We start from the raw sequence: 20,728 nt of genomic DNA, 5'->3' as shown, positions 1-20,728 counted from the left end.
GTAGTGCCTCCCACACAGTCAGGTAAGAGTTAAACTCCTTGTTACACCACCAATTGCAGCTTTCCAGCATAAGCAAATGTCATATTTCATTTTCAGTAACTGGGAAGAGAAGTTTTCAAGACACATTTTAAGGTCCATGCAAAAAAAAATCTACTAAAATTTGTTAAAGAGGTTTAGGAAATCACTTTGAAGAGCTTAGCTACTGCTGAGTCAGTGCAGATCAAGAAACCAGGCAGAAGGCTCCACATAGAGTTTTATTCTCATTAGTTTAAAAGGGTTTGTCCACGGACTGAAATACCGCAGAAAAAGCTTCCACACTCAGAAAAATAGGAGTAATTTTCACTCTTTGACCAAGTACATAGAGAAATAAATGAAAGACATTCTTCAACAATCTTCCTTCAACAGTTAGGTTCTTCTGAGGAAGCTTTCATTGTCCTGAACAAATTACACCTTAAACAAGACTTAGAAAGACAAGTGGGAATAAGAGCCCAGGTCAATACTACATATTCAGGCATGACATACTGCATGCTCTAACACATTATATATCTATACAGGACTAAGGGACTAAAGACACTAGATTAATTAGGGATAAATTTATCAACTCATCACACAGAAAAAGAATCTGAACCTTACACACAAAATGGTGGGGTCTAGTCTGACCATTACCATTGAGGAAGGTTATCTCAGTGCTACAACTGACTGGTTTTGCTAAACATCAGCCTGATGCTGAATGGCATAAGAGTCAGAAGAATAGATCTAGAAGGGAACAGGCATGTTGGAAAAGCCAGACATACTTATGCCACTGCATAAATCCATGGTTTACCCACACTTCAAATGTAGTGTGCAGTTCTGGTCTCTTATCACCCTCCCTGCCAGAGGGGCTCACTTGGGTTACTGAACAGTCTGACCACAGGCTCAGGAAATCCCAGATGCAGCAAGTTGAGAATGGTTTTAAATCAGTGTTGCCCACAAATTCACCCTGCTCTTGCCTTTCCCTAGATATCCATTTATAACCTTCCAGGGACAAAGGAGGTTGAGGTAGATCCATTCTGGAGCCTGAATTGTTTTCACTCTGCCACTCTCTCCACCCCCAGCAACCACTGAAGGCAGTGGAGCAGTCCCGACGACAGAAGTGCCACAAGGACACACTGTTTACATAAAACTCCTCTGCAAACAGGAACATTTCCTCATCCCACCTCAGCTGTTCCCTCTCAGACTAGAGCCCTTCTGCTGCTCCTGCAAACAGATACCACACTTCAGAAATGCCCCAGGACTTGCACTTCCCAGCACACACACGTTTGAATTTTCCCACTGAAATAAATATCCCTAAGCCAAACTGTTTTAAGAGTTTGTGATGCTATACAACTTTTAAAAAGCCAAACTCAGTAACTTCAGTAGGCATGTTAATTATTTCAGTAGCGTTAGATAATGTTTCAAGGCAGAGAAAATTATAGATCATCTACACATTTAAAGCTCTTCTATGAAGAAGGAAGTTCTGAGTACTAGAAACACGAGACAGATTATATACAGCAAATCCTGTAAAGCCTGTGGTATTTTTTTGCCTGTTTGCAGCAAGGATGATGAAAGCTTTCAAAACATTTAGAGTAACTCAACACCAACAATCTTTCCTTACCCAAATTACTATGCTGCTTCTGAATTCTCAACACTTGCCACAGAATTCATCTACAACATTCTTGATACCAGACTACACCAAAACAATGAAAAAACCCTGCAAATGCACTTTCTTAGCTGCATTAAATATACTAATCCTAATCCCCTTGTATAAATGAAGTGGCATACTAGCATGTATTTCCACATGGAAACTATTCTCTTTTTCATTTAATAACTATTACCATAAACACTCCTTTGTGACAGAAATTAAAGCCTAATTCAATATTCACTAATATTTGTTCTCTTCAGTACAGAGTAGGAACTTTGTCTTAATGCTCTCCCAACTCATTCATTGAAAGTCTTCTACTTGAGAAGCATTAAGTATTCTGAAATGGTATTAATTTCATTTCCAAAAATAAGAAACAGGAGTCCATATCAGAAAAATTGACATCAGCATATCCCCTCAGTGCCACGGGACAGTTGCAGCCACAGGGTTTTGCTGTCTGGGCACAGAGGTTCTGTCTTCACAGCACAGCTCCTATCTTAGGAACAGCCCTTCCAAATGTTTTATGGGCTCACTGTATTTGAGCAGCAGTAAATTCATCACTGAACAGCTGGAGTTTTGCCCAGGAAAACAAACTATATTCTACACTGAAGAGAGAGACATGATGATTAGGCCTTTCATATCCCTCTCATGTTGAAAATTATGGAATTACCAGAAAACTGTAATCATGAAAATGTTAAACTAAGGAGAAAGTATTTTTACAGCAAATGAACATAATTATGTTTACCATATTTGGGCCCAAAGCTGCCTGGCAATTCAGTCTGTATATAGACAGCAGTATCTGATTCACTGTCACAGGATATGAATAAACCAGAGCAATCCAGTGTGAATTACAGTCTCCCTCCCCGTAACAAAACCAAACATTAGTGTGTACATAATACTATAAAAACATAATACTACTGTAAATAGCAATTCCATAAATAGTAGTAGCTGGAGTAGTTTTCACTTTAATCCTAAAAATCATTCTTGAACTAGACCTCTGTAACAGGAGACTTTTGGAACTGTCAAAATGCTTTATTTCTAATAAATCTACGGTTTGTAATATATTATCGTGTGTAGAGCTAATCTCTGTAGCTGATGAAGGAACAGTGCTGACAAGTAATTTGAGATCATAAAGATTAGCAAAGTAGAAGCAGTAGCATGCATACTTCATAATCTTTCTTCATTTTTTCTGATCAAAAAAGCTGCTTGTGTGTCCTGGGCACAGAATTCACCTCCTCATTAAGGCCAGAATTTTTAAAGCTTAATTAAATATAGATGAGATTTTTAAAATAGCCCTAACTCATCTTGCATAGCTGGGGCCAAAACAAGATTAGTTATAAGATTAAATATAGCACCCTTCCAGTTTATAAATCTCTAATACAAAATCAAAGGGAAAAGACAGAGCCCAAACTTGCCACCTGCAATATTTCCCCCTTCAAGACCACCCTAAGCTTAGTGCTTATCTAGCTGTTCAGCCTGCTTTACACAGCAGACAACTGAAAAAATCCTTCCCTGAGCTGCTCAATCTTCTGCAAGTGCTGCCAACAGCTGGTTCAGGCACAAGCCCTGGGCCAGAGGGATCCTCCTCCTCCTGCCCTGTCCCAGCCAAGGCCACAGCAGCAGCAGCTCCCAGTGCTGAGACTCCAGATTCCAGTGCCCTCCATTAGCTGCTCCAGTAATCCCACCTGCTATTTCAGTCCACACAATAATTTGTTGCCTTTCATCCACACAACATAAATGCCAAAATAAGCCACGGGTCAACATCAGAAAGCTGCATGCTGAGGAACTCTGCAGCAACCCTGGTCTCCTCCATCCACTCCTTACACAGAGAAAGCTGCAAGAAATTTCTGTCTTCAAAAGCAGTTAGTTACCTAGAGTTTATATTTTATATGCTTTTCCTATAAAAACTAGCTTGATTAAAGTTATTTTCCTTTCATTAAGAAAAGCAAGTATTTTAATATTTTAACAATTGTTTTGCTGCTTCTTTTAAAACAGTTAACATTCTTTAAAACAAAGTTAATTCTTTCAACACAAATAAATTTACACATTTGGAAAATAAATCGGGTGTAGATGCTACCAAGGATATAAATAACTTCCCCCAAGAGCTCTTTGCTAACAAATGCATACACGGAATTCTGCCGGCGCTCTCCTCCCTCCTGGCTCTAAGCTCTGCATTAACTCTACAGCAGGGAAAGGCACACAGCAGTCAGACTGATGTGCACAGAAATACTGATGGAATGGGATTTTTGCCCTTTAAAAAAATTGCCTTGTTCTTAGGTTGAAAATTATTCAAAGAGCTCTCAAATATTTCCCAATAAAATCATCAGTAGTTAAATAATTATCAATCCTAATCTACAACAGTCACACCACTTTACCATGTCCTAAAATTAAAAGTACTGGTAGTTTTATATAAACAACTAAGTCCTCAATCATGGGCATGATTTGTCACCAGGTTACGTGCCAAATATTTCTGCACTGGGTTGTGCAAGAACTCTTTTGTGCAGCAGAGGATACAATGGGATGTTTATGCTGGTATAATGCATTTTAAAAGAGAAACAAATGTAATGTTTTAATCCATAAAACTAATTAACACAATGGGATTGATCTATTCAGTAGAAATACAACATCCAGAGGCAAACCTGGTGATTTAAACTTGGATTATTTTTTAGATCTTTCTGAAACCTCAGGTGTGTTCCCCATGAAGCACCAGGTCCCAACAGCGGCACACACCCAAGTGGAAGATCCCAAGCCCACACCTAACCAAATACTTGCTAGGGCATCTCTCCATACTCCTTAAAAGAGCTGGATTTTGTTCACAAACTAAGGAGAGAAAGATTTAAAATTTTAAGTGGCATCTTCTGATGTGTCAATTATACTTAAAATTTATTAGCAACATGAAAGTCTAAGCTTCAATTAAATTATGTTTAGGTGACTTGAGCCATGCTGACACTTCTTCCCAGCAGCTTCTATTGACAAAGGGCCTTTCTGCTGCACTAACAGTGACACAGTAAAGTTCTGCCAGCCACGAGACATTGCAAAGATGCCAAATACATTTAAGCAATGTCTCAATACCAGCTGATGCATCTACCACGGGTTTGGCCAAGCACCTTCCAAACACATTTCCCCAGTATCAGGTTTAGAGAAAGTGACCTTTTCAGCCCCGGGACTGGCTGTGCTGGCGCCAGGACCCCCCCTCTGGTACCAAGCACTGCCCATGACTAATCTGGCACCAGCAAGGAGAAGGCTACAATGCACAACACTCAGCATCAGGGCAATTCCTCAGCCTGGCAATTCCTATTGTGTGTATTACTACAAACTCCCCCAGGCACCATTTTTAGCCACTGCTGGATTTCCTCCCTTCTCCCATCCCCCAGCCAGGCTCTAAACCTTGAAGTAACCTTGTTCTGTTCCCCCCCCCAGAGACAGCTCCATGCCTGAAACATAACCTCTAATCTTATTTTCTATTTCTAGCATACAATTCTCGACCCTTATCCCAATTTTTTAAATTAAATATCCTCTACATTGCACACTCTGCTTCCGACAGTCAGGACAGTGCATGGAGTATGTCAGAATTTATAGCCATATGTTTCTTGTTGAGGACAATCTAACACTGCTTTTAAGAGCATTAGAAACAATGTATTTATACAATATAGGTTTAAAGCTTTCTCTGGAAAAGATATTAAATACTACTGTCAGTACTCCACTGCAAAGAAACAGCTTAATTTGTTGGAAGGTTTATCTAAAGATCTTAAAATACAACAGATCTGCACTTCAGGGCAGTTTGCAATGCAGAGCATTAACTTCAAGCAATTATTCGTACTTGAGAGACTATCTATGAACATTAAGCTAAAGTCTTACAAATTACAGGGGTTTGTTACAAAATCTCATCTGCCACCATCTATTTATGAGAACTTTGCTTAAACTTGCTTGGGTTTTTGCAATGACAAAATATGTCATTCGTTTGTCATTGATTCTGTAATGTTTGTTAAACAAAGCCAATTAAAGGTGCCCTGGGACCAGACACCCATCTAGGCCACAAGGACAGTGGTCAAGATCTCCACTTTTAATTAATGACCACTATCCATAACCCTCTTTCCTATTTTTACCAATTATACCCACTCTGTGCAGTTGCTAGGGCAAATGTTTTTCCATTAACAAATTCTCCCACAAAAACACTTTGATACAGAACAGCTCCCAAAGGAATGAAAAAGGTTCTTCTGTCTCCGAAGTGCTGAAAAACAAGAAGTTTCCAGGATGCATCCCAAGGCTGGAGGTTGCAGCCTGACATGGCCAGGCCCTTCTGCAGCTGCCAAGAGGTACAAGCACGGCTGGGTTTGCACCAGCCACTCTGAGCACGCCTCTGCCTACCCCAAAATGAGGATTTCAGCCCCAGAAAGCACCCCAGGAGCAAGGGGCAGCTGGGCACTGCGAGCCAGGGCTGTGCTCACCCTGCACAACCTGCTCCCTGCCCTTAGGGACCACCCTCACTGAAACTGAGGGAGAAAAGGAAATCCCCATGGACCCACATCCCAAACTACCTATAACACACCAAGACAGAAGCAAGCCTTTCAGAACAAGGCCAGCTATACTGATAGGACTTGATTAATCAGAGAATTAGCCAGCCTAGGATACAAACAGCAAATTGCCACTAGTACTTCACAAAATTACTTTCCAAATTATATTTCAGATATAATCAGTTACGGGACAACTTGACCACAGAAGCAGAATGAAGAAAGAGGAATAATCCTTGAACCATAACATTGGGAGTTATGACACAGTATGTTAGTTTTTTTACATAAAATACCTTATCAATGTGCTTGACAATCAATATGGGCTGTTTCACACCATTTTGCACAGGGAGTTCTAGTAAATACCATCAGTTTGTTCTACTTCTCTCTCCCACTCCTTCTGCTTCCATCCTATTCTCAGCAGGGCATAATTTCAATTTCTTACCAGCTCCACACAAATTGAACAGTGTAAGTGGGAGGACTGCCTCCAGCAATTAAGAATAGAAGTAGTTAAGTGAACACATACCACACTAGAGAAAATCAAGTGTGAGAACTTTTTAAGGTAGTAGAGCTGGATTTTGGAATGAACTGAAAAAAAACCAGAGAAATTGTGAAGCCAAGAGTCACCTCATTAACGTATTTATCCACCACTGGGTATCATAAAACAGAAGTTATCAATGACAGGAGCAGCACCCTCAGGAGCAGCCCATGAGATTCATTCCTAGGTGACTCCTGGGGGACAAAAATTCCTTCTTTCCTTTTTTAAAAACAATAGATAAAATTACACTGTCAACATAAAGAAATGCAAGTCAGGACTGCCTCATCCCTCAGCAAAAACATGATCTTATAAACCCGTATTTTGAATGGTAACTTCATTCAGTCTTAAGGTCAGCATTTGAAAACTTCTCTACCACACCTCAAAATGAGGACTCAAAGCATCTTAAAAACCCTCACTGAGATTCTCATGTCAATGAATGACAGCCACAAAAATTTATCATGCCACTAGGAAAATATGTGAAAATATGTTTTCAAAAGGATACTGTTAGTCAAATGGAAAAAGAGTATCACAACAGCACTGTCCAAAAACCCAACTATTTCAAAATACTGAATTAATTAAGCATTCTATGGACACCAGAGTAACAAAATGCTTCATTTAAAGAACTAATATAATATTGCTTGTCAATGTAAATATAAGTTAATTTTCCCATAGTCTCTACCTTTACTATGACAGGTACTGATGCAATTCTAAGTCTTCATCGAGGACAGCAGTAGAGTCTTTAATTTTTCAGCCCTGTTTCCACTCCCATCTTTCACAAACTTGTGGGGACACAGAATAGGTAGTTTTAGTTATGCTAAGAATATTCTTCAGTAGTCCTAAAGAATGAAACCCAAGTTGTACCAGAATTAATCCATACACAGCACCATTTAAAAATCATTACTTCCTAGGGAAAGGACTCCTGGATCACAGTCACTGATGCAGGCTGGAGCTGCATGCTGAACTGTGTCTTCATTTCCAGTAAAGCATGCAATGCACATTCAACTAAGTCAAAACAACCCTTCCAACACATAATCATTTAGAGGAAACATTCAATTACTAATGAGCACATGAAAAGCTTTGAAGCTCACTGAAAATTTAGCAATTTTTTTTTTTTTTTAATTCTGAAAGAAAACCTGAGAACTATTATTTGAAAAATCAGCCTTTCACTTGGAGCCTGGAGCACCACCAGGTAAGCCAGCAGGTGCTGGCAGCAGTGCTTTTATCACTGCTGTCCATGCTGGAGCACAGTGAAATGGACACTGAGCACCCAGTGCCTGATGGTTTTCTTTGATATTTAATGATAGTCATTCAACTAATGTTTCAAAATTAATTTAACAACTCCATTTAAACTAGTAAGCATGATCTACAAGGATACCAAAGTGATTTAGCAAACACTGAATTAGCCACTGTGCCTGTGACTCTGCGACCTGCCACAAACTCCTGGCACACCTGGCTGAGCTCACACAGCTTCCCTGCCAGGAGGACACTGCAGATCCACCCCCCAAGAACTACAGCAGGAATGTTCTGTCTGAACACAGATCTCAGCTACAACCTTCCCACACACTCACTGCTTCCAAGTCCCTCCAGCTCCAGGGGAACCATCACACAGAAGTTATGGCTCAGCCAGGCTCATTTTGGACAAAACTCAATGCCTAAACTCTTCCATAAGCAATATTATGGAAAAAAACAACTTCCACAATGGCTCTGGAGAAGGTAAGTGAAATTATTATTTAGGAATAAATTTCTCCTTGCATCTGCTTTAGGATAAGCAGCACAGTAAGAGAGCCCAGGGAACAATGAAGTGGTTGGGAAGAACCCTGCTGCTAGACCTTGACATCTAAGGCTTGAACTTCCACTGCAGTTCTTTATTATGTTCTCTATTTAATGGTAATTTTCCTTCTTCCACATTTTTCCCCATTAGGCAGGCTCTGACAAAAACCTGAACTTGTGTGTCCTGTGCCCCTGAATTACTGATGGCAGCAGAAAGTGCCAATGGCTACAGCACAACCAAACAAAACAGCAAATGCTTCTGCAGGAGGATTTCCACCCACTGCTGTCTCCCACAGTGCAAGATGGGAAAAAGTAAGGAGCTGTGTTCCTACTCCACCAATACTCCCTCCTTTTACAGCTCTGTAAGGATTTTGTTCTGCTTTTAGAATTCTGTTAGGCAATTACAATACCTATAGTCTACATAACTCCACAATAAGTATCTGTAAAAACCTCTCAGGGAACACTATAAAGCATAAACACAGGGATGCCACATTTATTTTCTGCATTTCTATTTATAACATGAAGTTTGGAGTTTCCTGCAAAATTTGAACACTAAAAAACATATCCTTCTTTCTTGCTTCCAATTCAACAATACTGGTCTATTTTCAATTTTGATTAACTCCAGCCAGCTTAAACCCCACAGTATTGGACAAGCATCCTTACTACACACTGAGGTATTTATAGATTTGGTTTTATCCACAGCAATAAAAATATGGATTTCCTGCATGTACCTAACGATGCCTGTTACGTGCACACTGCATGCTCTGCCCACTGAGGGAGTCAAATTTCAATGAGACATTTTCCCAAAATTTCAAGTCTAGAAATAAATAAAATAATTACCTTCCTTCAAAGCATCCAGTAACACTCTGCAGCTGGAGCAAGCCATACCACTTTGTGCATTTATTTTATTAGGAACAATGTGTTCTAAAGACAGAACTGGGACTAACCACAATCAGAGTATTATTAGATACACCAAGGGGTTTTATCCTCTGCTACCACTTGTGCATTTACATGAAGCAAGGAGAGTTTAAGCAGTGCTTTAGCTGCCCCAGGGACATTAACTCACACCAAACTGAGTAACAATAACAGGAAATCTTTTGCATTTTCAGCACGGCAGATTCCTCTCCCCATCTTTCAGCTAACATTCCAATCCTCACTATGTAACACATACAATCAGGAGAGTTTCATATGGCAATTAAAGCTTAAAGCAGGAGAAAAAAAGGTAAAACTAAAAGTAAGAACAAAAATGAGCACAGGGGGAAAGGAGAGTGACTGAATTCAGCAGCATAAGAAAATGAGATGACTCTGTGCCTGGCAATGAAACTGATAGGTTTTTTACAGCACATCAATATAACAATATTCAAAATTCAGATGAAACCGTATTTTAGGGCTCTCAAATGCTATTAGTGAGGCATCCTGCTGCTTTCTGAGTTGCTGCATGCATATCAGCAAATCACTTTAAACAGCAGAGTCACTTGTAAAATGGAACCTTAGCTCCTCTTACAGCTAATATTTTATTCTGTCTGAAACAAAATTATTCCATGGACTGCTTTTCATATTTTTCAGGTGATTATGCTGGCATTTCTTTGCCTCTGAAGTTGAAACATACACTCTGTTTAGGGGTCGTTCCTTTGTCCACACTTTGGTCACAACAATGGATTTTATTAGTCAGAACTGACACTTATTTACTACTGATAAAAACAACTTCAATGTTAAATTAAGCAACCTCTACTAGTAAGCACCTGGAAGATAACTACTCAAGAAAAAGCATAAACGAAAAAATCCTGTGGCATGGAGGTTTTTACCATATACCAATGTTGTAAATACCTGACTTATCCTGAATTCACAGAATGTTTTGGATTGGAAGAACCTTAAAGCCCATCTCATCCCACCCCTGCCATGGGTAGGGACACCCTCCACTATCCCAGTTATCCCTGGTTATTCCAAGGGCCCATCCAACCCAGCCTTGGACATGTCCAGGAATGGGTCAGCCACAGCTTCTCTGCCAGGGCCTCACCACCCCCACAGGGCATAATTTCCTCCTAATATTTAATCTAAATCTACTCTCCCTCAGCAAAGGCCATTATCCCTTGCCATATCAATACATGCTTTTGTGAAAAGTGACATATTTAAGCTTGTTACTCATAAAGGAAAGGGGTTTTCACCTAACATTTGTAATTCTAAAAATTACACTGAATAGTCTCAATTACTTATTGAGTTCATGACTATGAGCAGTTGCTTTGCTATGCTTCTTACTATGCTCTTCTCATATTTAACAAAACCCAACATTTTGAACAAAGACAAGAATACAAACAAAAAAAGGAGAGGCACTGCAGTGTAAGTGCAAGTGAGCCACGAGTACCTGCCACACAACCTTCAGCTCACCACCAGTCCAGGATGAGGCAGTATCTTCCATAAGGAAGACTATGAAGCAGCAGTTTTAGGAAAAAATCATTTCACCAGTGAAACAAAAACCAGTTCTTCCCTTTACATCAACTACAAAACATCACTTTTGAAGTATTAGTCCTTTAAATGCTGGTTCTTACCAAAGAGGTACACAACATCTGACCTGCTGTGCTGGAATAGCCAGCAAAAACAAAGGCATCTCACACCTGAGGACACACTGATACATCTAAATCAATCTGCCAAGTGTTTCCCTCCTCTGAGGGTTATTCTACAGCTGCAATTACCATTCCCTGCCTTTTTCAGAATACATGAAGTGGGTCCTCTGAGATCACAAGGTTTGGACTGTTTCGGACAGAAACCCACCATCCTTTGGCCAAAACACTACCTGCCTGTGACACTGTAAGGCCAGGGAAAGCCACTGAACTACAGCATTTAGGTCAATGGTGTGATGTAAAAGAAGAAATTTTAAAAACCTTCAACACAAATCCTTATCAACAGCTAAATAAAGGATTTTAAGTCCACTAAGGCAACAGTGCTTTGAGGCATGATGAGGTTTTTCACATGCTACTGAGCACAATAATCAATATTCACATACAGCTACTTGCAATTTTGCCTGAAGTCTACTGCTCCAAATTATACCGGTTTAACTTTGCTCACATTAGAATTCATTTTAGAGAAAAATGTTTAGCATAGACGCAATATGCAAGATGCCCTGCATTCATATTAGAACTTATTCTTCACCACACTGAACATCTGAATAAAAACACAGCACACCTTCCTAGGAACACTCATGATTATGAAGACTGGATCATTTAAAAAACTTTAAGTCAAAAGGAAAAGGAGCATTATTATGTAGTGTAGAAAATTCAGTAAACTATACTTAGCCTTGTTTTTCTAGGTCCTTCATTTCACGTGCAGTGAAATACAATCAACACAGCAGGGAGAACTCATGTTCCAGACCAGAATATATCAAACAGCATATGCAAAGAAGACACAGTATATTACCTCCCTGAAACCACCAGAATTTTTGGAAACTGCTTAATCTGTCCTACAACAATTACAGAACAAAATACAAATATAACTTTTTAGCAGAAAGCAACTGACTGAAATATGTCATTTTCTCCTTTTTCAGAACACAACTTAAAATACCAGTAACAACATACAACATCACACAGAGAAAAGCACCCACTGGCTGCAATGTGAAGCTGAAAAAAATAGCCCATAAAAATGTGAATGTCTCAGAAAAAAGAACAAATGACAACATTAAGCCAAATGTCAGTCATATAAAACCCGCAGCAGTCTTCTTCATGTCTCACACTGCACAAAGTTAAGGGCCATGAAGGCCTTTCAAGTGAAACACAGCAGAAGGTGCTGAAACACAAGAGAAGGCAGTCTAGACAGACATTTCCATCAATAATCCCCCTAAGGGCAAGGGAATAATGAATAAGAGGGTAAGGATAGAGGAACTTGGAGAACAGCTACATGCCAACCTACAGAAATGTCCTCAAAAACTGACTTGAGAAACTTAGTTTAAAAATCACTGCAAATTATCACCCCCCCCCAACCAATGCACTGCACAAGCAACAAACTGTGAAGCTGCTTAAGAACAAATTAAACTTATACACTGTAAACTTGTACACTTATTGACTGTACCTTTACAGCCAGAGGAGTTCCTCAGCCCAGCCCTGTGCTACCCTGAGCAATTCACTCCCACACAGTGCTCACCTAACACACCTGGCCAAAGAACACCCTTCAGAAATGTACCCAAACACACAGCGACCACCTGGCACCTGCTGGCAGCTGGGTGACAGCTCCTGTGATCTCACAGGGACCTGATGGTCACTGGAATATGGAAAAGCAGGGCACACACAGAGGAGATCTCATCCTCTAACCCGTGTTCAGCTGAAGCACAAGTACAGCACAAACTCTGGTCTGTTATTCATCTGTCTGACTGTATCAGACAATCCCAGTCAAACCTCCTACAACCCAACCATTCCAGAAACTAAGATTGGGGAAAAAAAAAAAAACAAACAAGGTCTTTTCCTGCTGCATCTTCAAAGGAAGAAAATGCACTTTGCCCAAAAATCATTTCCCTAAATCTTGTGTGTCAACTACAAATTTAATCTATCATACCAATTCACCACCACAAAAATGTAACATTCCTATACAAAAACAAAAAAAGTATCATTAGTGGTTTTCAACAGATTTCATATCCAGAAACATCTGCAGAGCAAAGGATTCACTTAACCAGCCAAGGAACTTTTCTAACCACTAAAGCAAGCAACAGATTTACTTCAAAATAGCACAGGTCAGATGAACCACATTTCCACATGGAAAAAGCTCTGAGTGCACTTGACCAGAGACCGCCAAACCAGACCATACACTGTCCCACAACCCAGCATTTGGTCTCAAAACTTAATAGTCTTTCATGTGAAAGACAGCATTTAAATCAGCATTGATAACCTGGATCTGTAGAATATCTTTGCTGAGAAGAAGGTATGAACAGGTCTGTGTTAAATTCATAGCCAAATTTAATATAAAATTTGCTAATTATCGAAGTTATTTTGTAATACCTGCCTAAGACTTTACAAAGTTTGCTCCTCTTTGGGCCTGGAATGAGGTCAAAGTGCTGAATTCAACATCAAAATCTGTTGCACTGGAAATTATTGCAATGTTTACACAAAGAAGTTTATTATGACATCTAATAGGATTGCTCAAAAAAAATGTTTTCATTCTCCTTCTGAAAGCAATACAAGACAGACAGAAAGACTCCTTTGAGTAAGGACTTCTCCAACATTTTAATACAGAACCAAGCATTTCCCAAAAGAAGAATATTGCTATAACATGCTCTGTTTTTCAGGGTTTGGTTCTAATAACTGACATTTCCTTCCAGGACTCCATAGAATTTTCATAAGCATGAAACAAAAATAAGCCACAGAAATAGAAATTCACATACACTTGCATTACTATACATACACTTCAGCAACTTCTCTTTAAAAACAGCCAAAACAAGAGTAACACTACCAAAGCCTTAAGCTTGTTTCTATCAGAAGATGTGCTTCTATTCACACTGGTGGAAGAACAATTTATTTGTACTGCACTAGCAGTTACTGATGCACACCCAGTTTGCTCTCTGTACGTAAGGAATGTCCAAGCACCCACTCACATCTCTGCTCTCCTGCCAACAAGCAGTCTTGGTTTCATCTGCACCACTCAAAACTGAACTCAGTAAAGTGAAGTTCTGATCATTACCAAGTTTTTTCATTCTCTTTTGCTTATTTATTACATTAAAGGTTTTAGTTTTTTCTAAAAAATACATGCATATTTAACAGAAGATCTATTTTTCATCATCATATTAAAGTTTTTGATTCCATCACTTGCTTGCAAATGCTCATCTCATACAGCAGAAAGGGTTGATCTTATTGCCTTATTATTTAAATATTTGTAAGTTGTGTTGCTCAGCCGAAAAACCACAAATGCCTAACTATATCTTTGATAAGAGGCTAAATAAAGTTTATTCTGCAGCTCAGAAACATGCACTGATGAAGCAGGATTCTGGAACAATGTCTTGGCACAGTTTTAGTTAATGCTATTCCACACCACCTAGCCTTAAGTCCTGCTTGGACCAAGAACTGCAGAACTCAACACAAGTACTATTGCTACTCTCCCCTCCCACCAAGTACCTTCTCTGCTCAGGATCTTTCCATGTTTTACAAACACAGGGGCCTCTTACAAATTATGAACACCTGCACTCATTTTTACCTGCATTTGACAAACATGGCTTCTTCTGAGCATTTGCAGATTACAAACTCTTCCTACACTGAAGTTCCCCTGAAGAACATACAAAACTGGAAGAATAGCATTTTTAGGTACCCTCTTCCTCCTTGTATTCTTCCTCCTTCCACATAATACAATACCATCTGGTGCAAGACTTGCAAATAGCATTCTGAGAAACATTTTGAAATACTCACCAGAAAGAGGTTACGTTCCTCAAATCTTTTGGAGTCTGGCACAGAATTACATTCCCCCACTGTGATCCTTCCCCTGTGATTACCCAGTCTTTCACTGCAGCTGTGAGGATGCAGACACCAGAAGAGTCTTTCAAGAAGAGGAGTGTTTCTGTGTGTGTCCTTCCTAGGCACTACAGCTCTCTCTGCTTTTCAGCAGTTTTGTTAGATGAACATATAAAAACAGTATCTGGCTTCTTCAGGATGAGATTGCCAGCTTCAAATATTTTTAAGGGACTTTAAAAAATATTAGCATGTACTTGGGAAAAGATCTCCAGATTTTCCTGGAATGTGAGCTGCAGACATTCAGGTGCTTTATCTTTCTCCAGGAAGTCCTTTACTTGGACTCAAAGCCTTCCCAGGTACACAGCCAACTTCTGTAATATGTACAGAAGAGCAGGAAGTTCAACGTTCATTAAAAATACCTAGGAAAGTTGCCCTGAATATCCTGGTATGAGACAAATCTTGTGGACACACTTCAAAGGACCTAATTTTACCCCAGTAAATCCAGAGGAATTCCCAGTATCATCCAGAAACTCACAAACATACCAGTTATGACAGTTGGGTAATCTACTTGGGAAACTAAAAACACTCAGTTACTGACAGAATTAGAGATAAATTTCATTGGTAGACAGCCCTCACATGAATGAATCACGTTAGAGATGCCTGTGGAGAAATGGAAAAAAGGTTCATCACAGTCTCTTCTTCCTGCTCTTCTCCTAACCTCTCCTCTACAACTCTGCTTTAGAGTTCCCCAAGTGTGTTAAAATAAAGCATTAAAGAAACTAAGTTCATTGTTATGATTTCTATCAAGGGAAAAAAACTTTCTCTTACATTCAGAAGCTGTTTAGGTTGAGGAGATTTATTCTGTTCCCAGATTGCAGAGTACACAACAGAGACCGAGGAATCGAGGAATTTTCTATAAGTGGACAGTACCATTTAAATGTCAACTTTGAGTGCACAACTAAACAAGAGTCACACCTAAAACACTGCTATTAAACAGCCAGTGGACATGTTCCCTTACAGCATTCTAACCAGCACATAGGTAGTGTCAGGAAAGAACAACAATAGAATAGCTCAACATGAGGAGTGACCGACAGGGTGGTGGAAGAATTTTCCTGCTGAAATTTTCCAAAGAATCTATCTTTTGCAATGCTGTTGCACAGAAATGCTTATCAGAAAATGGTAATGCCTAACAAGTACCCTACTGTAATATGACTCAATAAACCAAAACAAAGTCCTGTTGACCCCAAATCCCCAACCACTTGAAAAAGCAGAAAAATTGCTGGGAAAGTCAGCAACAAAAGATCACAAAGAAGAACCAATGGAAATCTAGCTGGCCTAAACAAAAAAAGACTCATCAGATATTTCAGGGAGAAAATGTGACTAAAAACATAAGCAGGACTTGGTCACAACTTAGGGACACATTGTGAAGATGTTTCCTAAGGCATTATTTTGTCAATGTGACCCTAACAGTAAAACATTAGGCAGTTACTCTACAGCAAAATTTTATTTTAAGTTTTTTGTTTGCTTTTTAGCCAATACAGCAAAAATTCTATCTGCCAGTGCTATCATGTTCTCCTATGAGGGCTTTCCTTAGAAGGAAGAATATTTATTTCCTTAGTGAAAATGGTTCTTCAAAGCCAAGTCCTAGAATATCACACTTCCAACTTGAGTTGGATAAGCTGCCGTATGTTATCACCAGACTGAAGCCAATTTGCCATCAATGGAATGCAGTATCACAGCTGGGAAAATGCCTGACGTGCTGCACAGCCTCTCAAAGATGCCTCAAAGGCTCACAGAGCCTCAGCTACTCCCACCCCAGACCCACTCATACACTCACAGACAACCCAGGACTCCCCCAGCTGCACCCAGAGTCCTTTGCATTCCCCTTTTCAGCCCTTTTCTGTCATTCTTCAAAGCTTGACCAGCATTTCTAAACCTTCTATTCTGCTTTTTCTCACATACACTCACTTCTTTTTCTTTTACTCCAAAGCACTCCAGCCGGAATCCCTGGAAATTGGTTTGCCTCATGCAAAGCTTGTGACCTTAAAAGAATCACACAGATCAGTTCCCCAAAATTTATTTTAAGTAACCAACATACTCATTTATTAATTACAGCAGGGTAAGACAAGATTGACATTCCAAGACCATAGTTATTAGAGCTCTTCAAAATGAAACACGCCTCATTACCATCAAAATTATCATTTTGAAGTTCCATTTTAAATTTTTTTTTTCTCTCCTTGTTTTAACCACCATTTTGACAAAATTCAGGAACTGGACTAAACCAGTTTATCCCAGAACACCTCAAGACTGGAATCCCATCAGACCAAATTGGCAATTAACCTGCAAAGCAGAATTTGTGAATGGAATGTGTCCTATTCCCCCCCACACACCTTAAGGGTTTCTTTGATGGCTGAAAAGACAAATGTCTGAACAGCTCCTAATGTAAAACTGTCTTGAGGTACATGAACAGCAGAAGAAACATAAAGCTAGAGGTGCAACAAGCACAACTTCAAACTTCTTCTCAGTGAGTGTGAAACCCATCTTTAACATATTCTACTTAATTTTCAAAACATTTTTCATCCTACAAGCCAGAATTTCAGATTTTACAGGTAGCAAGACACAGAACCTCCTATGGTTTAGATCCACAGTCCCCACTAAGTTTCCAGCACATACAAAATCCAAACAGAACCTGGAATGCACCATGGCCCAGAAGCAATGGATTGCCTGCAGCATGTCACCATCACTTGATGTCCAAAGGCCTGGGAAGGGTATCCAGACACATCATAGAGCTCTAGGAGGAGCAGAGCAATTACAAAACAGATTTTTGTTAAGTGCAGCAGCGCCAATTGCCCTGAGAGGCAGCCCCAGCACGGTACCCTGTGATGAGGTTACCCATGCTGCTGGAAATGTCATCTTTCATGTACAATAAAAACCCCTTCTGTAGCTACTAACAATACCCTGGCATTGTTTGCAACACGTAGGCTGTTGCACTGGCTAACACCCAATTCCAGTAATAATATTTTATCTACCTACAATCACCACAAGAAAATACTCATTCTCAGCCCTGACTGGTTCAGCAGCAGAACACCAAGCTCCCAAGAGCTGCCACACTCCAGCAAGTTCTGTATCTCCCTGTGCAGTTATCTGTCTGCCACTTCTCTAAAACTCTAAAAACACCTTGAGATTACTGGGAATAAAGGAACTCTTTTCATACAGCACAATTAGCCATATCAGCAATGATAGCTATTTTGAGCAGCACCCATTAAACACTTATCATTAGCAGGATTTCTGGTGTACCAGCATTCATTGTACCAAGAACAAGTCTCTTCCTATTACAGTATTACCACACAAACAAAAGCAGCAGCAGCACAATTTCTCTTGACATAACCCTGTTTCAAGCAAGGCAAGTGGCAGCACTTAAAATGACTGTCAGTGCCAGGTTTAAAGAAAAGCTTACATAGGACAGAAAAATACCATTGTTTTGTGCAAAGCAAAACTGGCCGTCATTTGTATGCTGAGGGAGAAGGGGTGTTCAAAAACAATAAATAGTGGGAAGAACTGGAGAATAAAGATCTCAAGCTGGAGACATCACACCCTAAGAAAAATAAGATGCCAGTGACCAAATCCAAGCTGACACCCAAGAATCAGAAGAAACCTGGACTTTACTTTTACACGTCAGTAGCATATATTTGCCTTATTACATTTTATGAGGGATTATTTACCTGTTAGCCAAATTTAAGAGTCTCAGAACAGACTTTCAACTAGAAAAATATTCCCTGTATGCATTGTTTCTAGTTTCCAACCACCCTGAGTAACTCCTGATGGAGAATGAGAGCAGTCAGCAGAAGCACTCCTGCCTTACACCGACGAGGAAGCAGCAGCACAAGGTGCAGGGAGAGCAATGGCTCTGAGCTGCTCCCAGCCTGGCTCCTCCAAGCACCAGGAACACGTACATTGACCTGAAACACATCTTCATCACCGCCACACACTAAATACTTAGAAAGTTCTGCTGGGAAGGAAAGAACAGAAAATACAGGAAAAAAGAAAAAACCTTCTGCAAGTCTTGAACTTGGAAAACTCACCATTCTTTACAGAAGGGTCTGGCTTTATCTTCTGTAGAAACACTGCCCGGGAGAAGACTCGAGCCAAGTGCAAAATCATGTTGGTACCCACGACACACCAACAGCAGCTGTGCACATACCAGAATGGGCCAACACTGCTGATCCCATGAGCTGCATACCAAAACCTTCGTGTGGCCAGGAGCCACACAACACATACCACACACCTCAGAGAGGTGAGGGAATGGGAGCTTCAGCTGCCTGTGCCCACAGAAAACAAATACATTCCTCAAGAGCACCGCTACCTCTTTGCCGACAGCACTGAGCTGAGGAAACACAAACATCCAGCAACAACAGGCTTAAAATGCAGCAGCTGTAGATGTGAGATTGTCCAAGAGCCACCCGGCAGTTAGGGATCAGTGCCATTCTGGGAGCCAGCCCCAGCCTCGTGCCAGCTCCATGTGCCTCCGAAGCCACCACGAGCCACTCGGTAACACCGAGTTTATTGCAGCCACGCACCGCGGAGGTACGGCTGCTTCTCACAACAGCCAGACACCTGCGCCTCTATAAAAACAGTAATGATAATAATAACGGCCAATTTATACCTGTAACACGGTTTATAACCTCACATAAAACAAACAAATAAGACCTTCTGACTGCTTTCAAGTTCCTAAGCCGACATTCACCCGGACAAATACATACCTCTACCATTTCCTCTCCACTCAAACAAATAAAACCCCTCAAGCGGGGAGAAGCGAGGGAGCATTGGTAAAGTTTTAAGCCACAACCCAAAATGCGTTATCCTCTTCTGCTGGCAGCTCCCATATGCACACAACACACGGCTCGGCAACAACAAGCGGCACTCGCAGCCCTCATCAGGTGAGCAATCCGTACGCAGCTGCCGCCCGCAGGCCCCGGGCCGGGGGCGCCGGGCCCGGCCGGCTGTGGGCGGCGCCGGCCGCGCTGCCCGAGCTCCGGCGGCGCCGCCCGGGAGAGGCCGCGCGCCGGGGCCGCCCCGGGGCCGGGGCCGGCGGGGCCGGCGGGGCCGGGGGCCGGCGGGGCACCGCGGAGCAGGAGGTGCGCAGGAATGCCCGCAGGCGCAGTGCCGGCCCCGCCGCGCTGCCTGCACACGGGTCACGGCGGGGCGGCCGCAGCCCCGACACCGCCCCGGGATACCCCCGACACCGCCCCGGGATACCCCCGACACCTCGGCCGGCCCGGCCCGGCCCCGCCGGGGCGCTGCGCCCACGGCCCCGGTGGCCGCCGCCTCGCCTCCCCCCGGCCGGGGCTCCCCCCCGACCCCAGCCCCCGCCGGCGCCTCCCGAGCGGCCCAGGGGCTGCCCCGGGCGCTGCCGCCCTCCGCGCCGCGGCCCCCCGGGCGCTGCCGGCCCGGCGCCCGCCCGGCCGGGCCGCGGGGCTCGGGCGGGGCCGGGCCGCGGGGCTCGGCGCCCGGCGGGGTCGGCGCGGCGCTCACTCACCTGCCCGCGACAGCCCCGGGCCCCGCGCCGAGCGCTCCGGAAACGGCGGCGGCTCCGCCGGGGCCGGGGAGGGGCCGGCGAGGGGCGGGCGGAGCCGCGAGTGACAGCGGGAAGGGGCGGCGGAGCGGCGGGCGGCGCCGGCCGAGCGCCGCGGCACCGCGGGGCACCGCGGAGAGCCCCTGGGCCCGCCCGGGTGGGGGGCGAAGAGCCGGAGGGGCGGCCTGGCGGCACAAAGAGCGGGAAGGCATGAATTAATCAGTGAATATTTTATATGAGCTTGAAGTCGTGAAGGTTCTCACT

General features: G+C 42.1%; 1 protein-coding gene across 2 annotated transcripts in view; it reads right to left on the bottom strand.

The window, feature by feature from the left end:
* The window catches only part of GARRE1 (granule associated Rac and RHOG effector 1), a 58,596-nt gene extending 38,069 nt beyond the window's left edge, over nucleotides 1-20,527 (bottom strand). For both annotated transcript variants that reach the window (XM_021536702.3, XM_021536703.3), the window contains exon 1: nucleotides 20,429-20,527. The gene's annotated coding sequence lies outside the window, so the exon portion shown is untranslated. The remainder of the gene's footprint in view (nucleotides 1-20,428) is intronic.
* Between the last annotated feature and the right edge of the window lie 201 nt (nucleotides 20,528-20,728).

Source organism: Lonchura striata, chromosome 13 (genome assembly GCF_046129695.1).
Source record: "Lonchura striata isolate bLonStr1 chromosome 13, bLonStr1.mat, whole genome shotgun sequence".
Classification (NCBI taxonomy): Eukaryota; Metazoa; Chordata; class Aves; order Passeriformes; family Estrildidae; genus Lonchura; species Lonchura striata.
Note: the sequence above shows the minus strand (reverse complement) of the source record. Positions and strands in the feature narration are given on the sequence as shown.